Source organism: Notamacropus eugenii, chromosome 5, assembly GCF_028372415.1.
Source record: "Notamacropus eugenii isolate mMacEug1 chromosome 5, mMacEug1.pri_v2, whole genome shotgun sequence".
Taxonomy (NCBI): domain Eukaryota; kingdom Metazoa; phylum Chordata; class Mammalia; order Diprotodontia; family Macropodidae; genus Notamacropus; species Notamacropus eugenii.
Genome location: NC_092876.1, coordinates 3,990,386 through 4,001,772, shown reverse-complemented (window position 1 = coordinate 4,001,772; position 11,387 = coordinate 3,990,386). Strand labels below are relative to the sequence as shown.

The window sequence follows — 11,387 nt, the reverse complement described above, 5'->3', positions numbered from 1 at the left end:
AGGGGAAGGAGTTAGGGAGGGGGAACTTGTGTTAGAGTATAATCGACCTTACTTTCTATACTCCCTTGCTGGTGCTATTAGTGTGATGGAGCGGGGGTGGGGGAGGAGGGGGGAGTGGGGGAGAGGTGAGGTGTGTGCCATTTTTCATGAGAAAGCAATAGACGCCTTTTTGCCTTTCTTAAGACAAGTCTCTGGACCATTATTTTCAGAGATCTCAAGACCTATCCCACACAAAGCTAGCTGTGTTAAGTGTGGGGGAGTAATAGTCTGGCCACAGGGGTCTCCTCTCCTGAGCACAGCCAAGCTCAGTGGTTGGTGAACCCCATTTGTGCTAGTGTCTTTCTGATTGCCCTGCCAGTGTTGAGGCATGCCTGGGGTCCTGTGTTCACGATTATGGGATCCACCCCCCTGGGTCTCAGGATATCCTCCAAGTTCACTGAGGTGGGACTGTTTAGGACAGCTCCAGTCCTGTGCTGGTCCCTTTCAGCCACAGCAAGAGGGACCCCCCCTTTGCAATTTTCCTAGCCTCACAGGCTAAGATAGTGTTTACTCCTTAGGCTGATCCCACTGTTCCAGGATTTTTCCTGGGGAAATATTCTCTGGGGTTTTTCAAGATCAACAAGGGGAGAGGTAGAGAATTTACTGATCACTCCTTCATCTTGGCTCCTGGAAGTTCAAGTAGGTGACTTGTAGACATTTAATCTAAGGATTGATAGTCTCAGGAGCAGATGCTGCAGTTACCTGGGGTTCTCTGAACTCCAGTCATTACAGAAGGACTTCTTAAGTTCTAATTTGAACTTAGAGCTGCTCAGAGAAAAGATGTTAACTCTTTCCTATAGTCGAAGGAAAGAAGGGATCATAGCCCCACCCTAGGCCCCTAAAAGTGGAAAAGCCTAAAATCACCCAAGTAGCATGGTGCCTGGCTTTCTTAAAGTTGTAGTCTCTATGTAAAGTGTAAACTTTTGTGTATGGGGTTCCTAAATAAGGAACTTGTTTTGGTGACACATGATCTGTAGTGATAGGTTTTTAGGACAAATTTTAAGAATTAAGATGTAAGTCCTGGTAATATTTTTGATTAGTGAAACCTACTATCTGATGCAAAATCTCTGGGAACCATTATTAATTGTGTTCTACTATTCAGAGAATGTGACTGTTACAGGCAGAAGTTTGCCTCAGGGGACAATCCTGCCCTCAGCCTGGAATGGAATCTTTCTGGCTCAGTTTCCCAGTTATGTTCCTCTGAAAAGGAATATTTTCTCAGTTGACTTTTTCTGAGTCAGACTATAAAGTGGAGTTGGTATCTAATTAAGTCCTTGCCTTTCATCTTCATGGTACGTTTCTATAATCAAAGCCAATAGTTCAAGATATAAGCACCATTTAGGGACTGGAATCTTGCTCTTTTCAATTATTTGGGTAAATGTGTCCTCTGTTGTGAAAGATAAAATCCCTGAAATGGAACATTCTTTCTGAATGTTGTGGGAATAGTTAGGTAAAGGAAAGGAATCCAAGTATAAATGTGATGTTAAATTATTATTCCATAGGACAAGACTGAGATTTAAAGGTAACTGTAATTGTATGGAATTGTTGGGGTTAGGGATACTTGGGACCCAAAAGTAGTGACACACTGGATCCTGCTCAGATGAATTCCACCCAAGGCTTCCTTCAAGGGAATCTGAGCATTTGTAATGCTAATGCAAGCTGCCCAGATAGAGTGAGTACTTTCTTGGAAAGAGGACTATCTTATTTACAGAGGGATTGGGGATGGACTTCAGGACTTGCACCCAGATGGTCTGGGGGTTCTAGGAATAGTCTTGATGGGAGTAGGTAATGACTTGGAGATTTGAATGGATAGAATCAAAGATGGGAAACAAAACACAAAATAGTGATAGGGAAAAGTTTATGGGCTTCTAGAGAGCCAGATCAAGTAAAGAAATCCAAGGAGCTTTCAAGGTGAGGTTTTCCAGGGCCCTTTTAGACAAATGGGACTAAAACTCTTTTTGGGTAAGAGCCAAAGTCCCACCTTGGAATATGTTCTCTACATGTTACAAAATGATGTAAAAGCAATTGGTATTAAAACAATTGACTGAATTAATTACTGAGACTAAATCAGAGACATCTTCAGTTTGGGGGAAAGAATTTCAGTGTAGTTTCTTAAGCAGCAAGTAATCTCTGGTAATATTTTGCATTAAGGGAAAAGTTAAATGTTTCTGATTTGATTTGAATTCATTTCAGGAACATAAGTTGAAATTAGTGGTTGAACTTATCATATGTGTTCCTCATTCTTTTAGATTGAGCAGGGTTAGGAAGGTACAGGGGAACCTGGGAACCAGATGTAAATCTATTAGAGCAATAGCTTATGCTTTTAATAGTAAATCTGATTTTATGATTATTAATCAGGAACTAGGACATGTAGAGAAAGGCATGCAAGCTACTTAAGACTTGCTTCAAAAGATGTTCCTTAATCAATGTGAAATTATAGTCATATCTGAAACTGATTATTGAAGCTTGCTATTTTAAGATTTTACGGGACTATTAACTGACTGTTCTCCTGAATCTAACTCCAGGTGTGGATAGCAAGAAAGATTGTCTGAACCACTGATCCATGATGCCAATGAACCTGTAACATGCTGGTGTGAACTGCAAAGGGGTAATCTCTTGGGAAGGTTGAGAAAGCATCTGTTCAGCCTGAGCTGAGGTAGGATTCTCCTGACTCAATTTCCCCACTGACACCTGACAGATTTTAAGCCTGACTGGATGCCAGTTGACAATATATTCCTGCCTGGGACTGACATGAAGTTAGGGAGATGTTGTTTTCCTGAAATGTCCCTACTCTTAGTGGCAATTCCCTATAATCAAAAATTTTGTAAGGATAGTACCAGATCTATTAAATACTAGATTGTTGATAGGGGAACACCTGAGGTGAAGTCAAAAATTAAGCTATTAGGCTTAATATTTCAGACTAACAACAATAAGTTAGGGTCCTTTAATTCTTACTAATAGTATGGGGACAATCAGGTCCAGGCTCTTGTGAAGTTAGCATATGTAATTAATGTTACTTTTGTCTCAGTTGGCAAATGTTAACAGAAAAATAGTTTGTGGTCTACATTGTAAATGCTTTAAAAGAAGGATTACATGTCCAGAAGTTGGAATTTTTTATGGTGTGATATGTACTATATTGAAAAAATTATTATTTATTGTATGCACGTATGTACTGGAGCTTGTCATTAATTCCATAGTGAAATCTCATCCTCCTGATGGGGGAAATGAATAGTGAATTAATGTGAAATGTAAAAACTGGGTTCTAATGTGAATTTCTTAAATGTGACAATGTATCAAAGTTTCAATTTTGATTTTGTAGGAGCGATAGCAACTGTAACCTAAAATTGTATCCAGGTCAGTTTTGTAGGAGACTGGACATCTGGATGCTACAAGAAGATGCAGAGATGCTGTGCTGAAGACCGCCTGAAGGAGCATCCAGACCCCAAGGCTGCATCAGAAGACGTTCCTCCCCAGGAGATGGAAGGTGTAGATGGAACTTCTCAAAGGACAGCTCATGGATGCGCCTTCTCTTCAGTCTCTGTATCTGGATGTATAAAAGGAGACTGCCCCCTTGTGGTATGTCCATGCCTTGGTCAGCTTCCCTCCCTTCCAACGTTCGTATAAAGGGGAGAGAGATGAAGGGAAGACGGATGAAGGTGGGAGAGATGAAAGGGGGAGAGATGAAGGGGAGAGAGATGAAGGGGGGAGAGAGATGAAGGGGGGAGAGAGATGAAGGGGAGAGATGAAGGGGGGAGAGAGATGAAGGGGGGAGAGATGAAGGGGGGAGAGATGAAGGGGAGAGAGATGAAGGGGACAGATGAAGGGGAGAGATGAAGGGGGGAGAGATGAAGGGGAGAGATGAAGGGGAGAGATGAAGGGGGGAGAGATGAAGGGGGGAGATATGAAGGGGGGAGAGATGAAGGGGAGAGATGAAGGGGGGAGAGATGAAGGGGGGAGATATGAAGGGGGGAGAGATGAAGGGGAGAGATGAAGGGGAGAGATGAAGGGGGGAGAGATGAAGGGGGGAGAGATGAAGGGGAGACTTCACAGGGGAAGGCATGTGAGGAGGCAGCGATGGGAGGCAGGTGCGGACACAGACATTTTAATGAAGGGAGAAAGGGGGTAGTTGGAGGGATACCAGGAAGGTCTGTCATGACCCAGGATGGTCAGGTGAAGGTCAGGTGAAGGTCAGAACCCGCTGGGGATTACGTGGCGTCACGTGGCCAGGGCGGACTCCAAGAAGCTTCCACCTTCGGAGTGACTTGGACCGGTTCTGACTCTTCCTGGCGGCTGCGGCTGCTCGTGGGAAGGGACCGGAGATTAATGAAGGCCTTCCTGACTGCACACCGGGTGGAGGTCTTTGTCTGAGGTGCGGGGGCTTGTTAGACCGGCTCCTGCCCCGCTCCGGGTCACCCGCCAGGCCGGCCATCGGGCACCACGAGGCGCGATCCCCCGCTCCGGCCCCCGAGGGTGCCCGGTGCTCCCCGGACTGGGCACGATGAGATGACCGTGTCCCCACGGAGCGCTCTAGGACTTCCTGAGGAAAGGCCACGTCTTCCCCTACCCTGGGCGACCTCAGCCATGGAAAAGGGACCAGGGCCAGCATCCTCCCAGCAGGAGAGTCCGCGACTTCCCGTAAAGGGACTAGATTGGGGAGAACCGACCAATCAGGAGCTTGGGCTGGGGAGGGGATAGGAAGTTCCGCCCCGTGTGAGGGAAGGACTAGGGAGCGAGGCATTCTGGGAAAGCGAGTCCGGCTGCAGAACCTAGGAGACCCATGACCAGGCGGATCCGGTACGCGCAGGGGCCGCCGGGAAATGGAGTTCGGAAGTGCCGTCGGCGACAGCACGCCCTGGAAGGGAAGGTTTAGGGAACCAATGGGCAGGCGGCACCGGCGGGGAAGGGGGCGGGACTTCCTGGTACGGTCCGGTTGTCCGGAAGCGGCCGGGCCGACGTGAGGCTGGGCAGGGGCTTCGGGGGCCGAAGCTCGGGAATGGCAGGTGCGCTGTGACCCCCTCGGCGGGAGGGAAGGGCCCCGGCTCCGGACGCGGGGAACGTGTGGAAACGGCCCTTCTGGGGCGGCCCAGGACAGGGCAGCGAGGACACAGCTGCCCCTGGGGCGGGGCGGGAGGTGGGGAAGGGGGGGGAGGGGGCAGCTGTCCCGGGCACAGCCCTGCCCCCTCAGCCCCATTCCGGGCCCTCCCTCTCCCCCTCCCCGAGTCCAGACTCTTTCCTCCAATCAGGAATGGGGGGCGGGCAGAGGGTGGGAGGACACGCCCCCTCCGTGGGCCCGGGGAGTCTGAGGGAGCCCCGCCCCCCCACGGGGTTCCCCGCCCCCATCTGACCCCGGGGTCAGCGCCCTCCAGGTCGGCCCCAGGCCTGGCCGCTGGACACGCTCCCTCCGCTAACACTGTGTCTGCTCTCCCCCCCCGGACCCCAGAGCGCCCCCCCCACCTGGCCCCCCCCCTTACCTGGCCCCCCACCTCCGGGGCTGCTTCCCTACCAGACCCCAGCCTCTGGCTCCCCCCAGCCCTAAACTCTCCCGGAGGGTCCCAGAGCCCTCCCCAGCTCCTAGTCAGACCCCAGGACCCCGGCCTCCTGCTCCCCCAGGCTCAGTGCCCCCCCCCCCCCCCCCCCCCGGAGCCCCTCGGTCCCCGCAGTGCCCCTGACCTCCCTGCCAAGAGCTGGGCTAGAATGTCCTCCTGCCAGACCCTGCCTGGGCTCCCCAGCCCCAGGCCTCCTGCTGCCCTGCCCCCTCTTCTGGCAGGGCCCTCAGGGGCTGAATTGGGGCTCCCGGCCTCAGGCTTCCCCTGGACATTCCCTGGGGGGCTCCATCCCAGAGCCCTCCCCCCCCCCCCACCGTCCCGAGCTCCCTCCTCCCTAGATCCAGCAGTCAGTCTTGTCTGGATACTGTGTGTGTGTTAGCTGGGGAGAGGGGGTGCAGGGCGGGGAGGAGCAGCTGGAGGGAGGTCTGTGATCCTGAGGCGCTGACGGGGCTCACCCCCCGGATCCCCAGCCCCTTCTGACCCTGGTTCTCTGAAGGAGATTGGGGGAGGGGAAGGGGACAGAAGAGAAGGAGGAGGACCAGGAGGGAAGTAGTCTTCCTGTTGGGACCACCTCCATTTCCAAACTGCCCCGGCCTGCTCTCCCTGCCTCTGTATGTTGGGGTCTCTGTCCTGAGGGCAGAACCAAGGTCATTGTAACTCCCGTGGGACCTCACCCTCTGACTCCCTGCAGGCCAGCCTCCTGCCCAGGAAAAGGAAGGGAGGACCTCTGCCCCTCTGGGATCCTTCTCCCCAGATCAGCCTGCGGAGGACCACGGCCTGGCCCAAGCAGGGAGCCTGGAGCCTGAGGGAATGGCCCCTGGGAGCCTCAGAGCCCCAGCCCAGGTGAGTGCCGTCCATTCACAGACTTGGCCATCATCAGCCAAAGAGACCTTTTCCACAAACCTAGAGGATTGTCTATAAAGGTGGCAATACCTTACCTTAGGATTGCTTCATTATAAAAACAGGCTGGAAATTGAAAACACTAGTAACAACACTGTCCTGGTCCCTCCTTTGGGGTTTTAAACTGATGCATTGATACTTTGGCACCTCGTCTCCAATCACCCCCCACCCCAAATTGCTGCCCTGCCATGTTCACGTTTTAAGTTTTTCTTCATGATCCCTGAGTCACAAGGAAGACCACGTCACTCATTTCTCTTTATTCTGTAGGGGTCACATCTCTGTGTCACTCCCTTCCCCCACACCTCCATGGACCTTCTCCCCCCTCCTCTTTGTTTCCTTTCTAGGCTCTTCCTGGTACCAGCTTGATACCTGAGTCTTGCCTGGCCAGGCCTGGAGCAGAGCCCTGAGGCTCCCCCAGCTCTGGTCCTCTGCAGGGCTGTCAGCAGAGCAGAAATTGTCCTTCTGGTGCTGCTCCAGTCCTCCTGCCTCGGGTCACAAGCCTTCCCAGGTCTCTCTGCATCCTTCCCACTTCTCATGTCTTACAAGCATTTAGAAAGGGTAGGGACACTGTGCTAGCCTACTGTGTATGCAAAGGAAGGAAAAGCCCACCCCTGCCCAGTCTGATGGGGAGAAAACCTGTGAGCACACAATCTCTCTACAGTACAGAAGGGAGATCTCTTAGAGGCTCACAGAGGAAAACCCGTTTTTAAGAAGGTGAGCTCTTAGTTGATACTTGAAGCCAGAAGGTGATGAGGAAGGCCATTCCAAGCGTGAGAGATGGCCACTGGAAAGGCATAGTCAGGAGATGGCAGGGAGGGGGCCAGTGTCCCTGGGTCAGAGAGGTGGAAGAAGACTGGAAAGGGGTTTGGGCTGGTTACCTCTGTCTACTATGTTCAGGAAACTGAGGCAGACAGAGGTTCGTTGACTTACCAACCAGGGTCACATAACTAGTAAGTGTCTGAGGCTGGATTTGAACTCAGACCTTCATGACCTTCTACCATTTCCTAGCCCCCCAACATTGCCTTAGTGTGCCCATCTTCCCACATGCCTCCAACATGGGCTGCTGCCAGTTTTTGTCATTTTTGTCACTTTTGCAGACTATGAGATGAAGCCTCCAGGTTGTTTGGTTTACCTTTCTCTTGTCAGTGGTTTGGAGCATTTTTCCTGTGGTTGGGAATATGTGGCAGTTCTCTTTGGAGAATTCTTGGGTTATGTCCTTTGACCGTTTATCTATTGGAGAACAGCTGTTAGTCTTCTGTCTGTTAGTTGTTTACGTATCTTGGACACCAAACCCTTATCACAGAAATTTCATACCAAAGTGTTTGGTTTTATTTCCCATTCAACCACTTTCTTATCCTGGATTCTTGTCCTGGACAGTGCAGAAGAAGTTTTCATTTTCAAATCATTGAAGTTTTCTATTTTATTTTTAAAATTGCTTCTGTCTCTTGTTTGGCCCAGAATGCATCTCCTACTTGTTCCTATGGCAGGTACGTGATCTATTTCTGTCCTAATTTTTTAAATAGTATAATCTTTAGTATTAAGGCCACATATCCATAGGGAAGGGGTAATTTTCCGACACAGTGCATAGAGGCCCAGGTCTGCAGTCACAAAGACTCTGGCCTCAGACATCTTTCTAAATGTATGACCCTGAGTAAGTCACTTAACCCTGTTTGCCTCAGGTCTTCATCTGTGAAATGAGCTGGAGAAGGAAACTGCAAATCTTTCCATTGTCTTTGCCAGGAAAACCCCAAATGAGATTGTACAAAATAGGGCATGACCGAACACCAGCACTAACATCCCTGTGTATGTATTGTAGAGTGTGGTGTAAGATGTTGGTCTGAGCCTCGTTTCCTCCGTGACTTTCCTTCTAGTTTTCTAAGCAGTTTTTTTTTTTTTTAAGCTAAATAGCTGGTTTTGCCCAAGGAAGTTGTTTTCCACTTTATCAAACCCTGGGTTCCTGGGTTCTCTTGTTTTTGCATCTCCTTTGTTTAACTCTTCCATTGATTTCTCTTTTTGTTATTTTTCCAAAGTCGGATGGTTTTGATGACTGCGGCTTTATAATAACTTGAGTTCTGGAAGCGTTGTTCCATCTTTGTCCTTACTTCTTTTCGTTACTTCCCTTAATCTTGTAGATCTTTCGTTTTCCAAATAAATTTTGGTATGCTGTGATTCAGCCTTGTAAAATAAATCCTTCCAAATTGTATATTTGTTGTTGTTCAGTCCTGTTGTACTCAGGGGTTTTCTTGGCAGAGATACTGGGATGGTTTGCCATTTTCCCCTCCATCTCATTTTACAGATGAAGAAACTGAGGCAAACAGGGTTAAGTGACTTGTCCGGTGAGGACAAGTAAGGAAGGGATTGAGGCCAAATTTGAACTCCACTCGTCTGACTCCAGGCCCAGCACTCTGTCCACTCTGCCCCCTAGCTGACCCCATAATTTCATCAGTATAGCATTAAAAGTGTCGTTTACTTTGGCCAGTGTTGTCTTTTTTGTTACGTTGGCTCTGCCAAGCTGTGACCATCCAGTATTCCTCCAGCTGTGTAGGTCGCCCTTCATGTCGTGTGCTGTGCTTTGGGCGCTGATCATTCCGCTTATTTGGGAATGAGATTTCTTTTTCGGTTATTCCTTCTTGTTTTATTATTATCATTCTTGTTATTTACATGCTAGAAATGCTGTTGGTTTTTAGGCCTCACTCGGTAACTGCAGCTTTTCTTAAGCTACTGATTTTCTCAATATCTTTGCTCATTCCCTGGGATTTTCCAAGTAAACTTTAATACCATCACCTCACAGGGATCATTCGATGTCTCCTTATCCATCTGAATTCCTGTCACTCCTCTCCCTCATCTTACTGCCATTGCTGCCATTTCCAGGATTATGTCAAATAGTAGTGGAGAGGGGAGGCATCCTTGCTTCACTTCCAGACTTATTGAAATGGGTTCTCATGTATCCGTATTTCATGTGTACTTGCTTTTGGTTTAGGCAAATGTTTTAATGGTGTGGAAGGTTCCACTGTACTGATACTTTTTATGGTTTGTTTTTTAGCATAAATGACTGTTGTACTTGGTCCGATGCTTTTTCTGTATCTGTTCAGTGGACTACGTGATTTTGGATGTTTTGGTTTTGAGTCTGATTAATTATGTTTTCCCAATGTTGAAGTATCCTTGCATAACTGGTATAAATCTCATTGGATTATAATGAGTGATTTCTTGACTAATTCTCTGTAGTCATTTAAATAATATTTTTTTTCCCTAATGATATTGAAAAGTGTTTTCACATTCCTTGTTTGTTTCAAGTTCCCTAACCCGTCCCTGAGATGGTAAGCAATCTGATGTAGTTTACACATATGTAATCATGTAAAACATTTGCATATTAGTCGTTTTGTGGAAGAAAACTTGAGCAAAGCCAGAAAGAAAAAAAAGGGAAGAAGAAAGAAACAGAAACAAAGGAAGAAACAGAGAGAAAAAGAGTATTCTTTGGTCTTTGTTCATCCACCGTCAGTTCTTTGTCTGGAGGCAGATAGTGTTTTTCATCATGATTCCTTTGGGATCATCTTGGACCATTGACGTGCCACGAAGAGCTCAGTCGTTCCCAGTTCATCGTACGATATTGCTGTTACTGTATATGATGTTCTGCACATTTCCCTCTATATCGGTTCATAAAGTCTTTCCAGGGTGTTCTGGGATTCTCCACCAGTCTGCTGCTGTATTGAGAGTTCCTTGTTTAACATTTTTGTGTCACTTTTCATCAGTGATGCTGCCTTGTGGTTACTTGCTGTGCTTTATCTATGCCGGTTTTAAGTATTAGGTCTGTATTTGTTTCCTAACAGGATTCTGTAGGGTACTTTCTTATTTGGGGGATTATTTATGACCTCTGGGTACTAACTCTTTACAAAGTATAACCAGCATCTCACACTGTACGCCCAGACCAGGTCAGAATGGGTCCGTGATTTACACATAAAGGGTGACACCATGAGCAAATGAGGAGAACAGGGAATCATTTATCTTTCAGATCTATGGATAATGGAAGAGTTTATGACCAAACTAGAGATAGAGAACATGATAATATGTAAGAGCAATCATTTTGATCATACAAAATTTAAACATTTCAACACAAACAAAACAGTGCAACCAAAATTATAAGGCAAGCAGAAAACGGGAAAATTTTTTCTAAGATGTATCACTGAGAAAGGCATCATTTCTTAAACATTATAGAGAACTGAGTATAATTTATAAAAATACAAGTCATTCCCCAATTGATAAATGGTCAAAGGATATGAACAGGCAATTTTTAGACAATGAAATCAAAACTATTCTCATATAAAAATGTTCTAAATCATCACTGATTAGAGAAATGCAAATTAAAACAGCTGTGAGGTACCACCTCCCACCTATCAGATTGGCTAATAAGACAAAAAAGGAAAATGTTGGATATTGGAGGGGATGTGGGAAAACTGACACTAATGTACTGTTGGTGGAGTTACGAACTGATCCAGCCATTCTGGAAAAGAATTGGAAAGTGTGCCCAGAGTTCTATAAACCTGTACATACAGTTTGATCCAGCAGTACCATAGCTAGGTCTGCATCCCAAAGACAGCGCAAAATGTGTTGGGGGGAGAGGGAGGACTTATTTGTACAAAAATATTTATAGCAGCTCTTTCTGTGATGGCTAAGAAAAGAAAATCAAAGGGATGCCCATTAATTTGAGAATGGCTAAGTATGGTCGTACATGATTTTATTGAAATACTTTTGTGCTATAAGAAAGGACAAGCAGGATGATTTCAGAAAAACCTGGAAATATTGATATGCACTGGTGCAAAATCAAGTGAACATAACCATGAGAAGTCTATACGTAGCAATAGCAGTAATGGTTAATGAAGAACTGTGAACCATTAGCTGTTCTCA

At 47.1% G+C, this 11,387-nt stretch overlaps 1 protein-coding gene across 2 annotated transcripts in view; it reads left to right on the top strand.

Moving 5' to 3' along the window:
- Nucleotides 1–4,900: 4,900 nt before the first annotated feature.
- LOC140508172 (uncharacterized) overlaps nt 4,901–11,387 on the top strand; it is a 32,714-nt gene continuing 26,227 nt past the window's right edge. Inside the window, exons 1-3 of one of the 2 annotated variants that reach the window (XM_072615950.1) lie at nt 4,901–5,039; nt 6,277–6,428; nt 6,830–6,993. The gene's annotated coding sequence lies outside the window, so the exon portion shown is untranslated. The remainder of the gene's footprint in view (nt 5,040–6,276; nt 6,429–6,829; nt 6,994–11,387) is intronic. The other variant, XM_072615951.1, reaches the window with a different exon arrangement.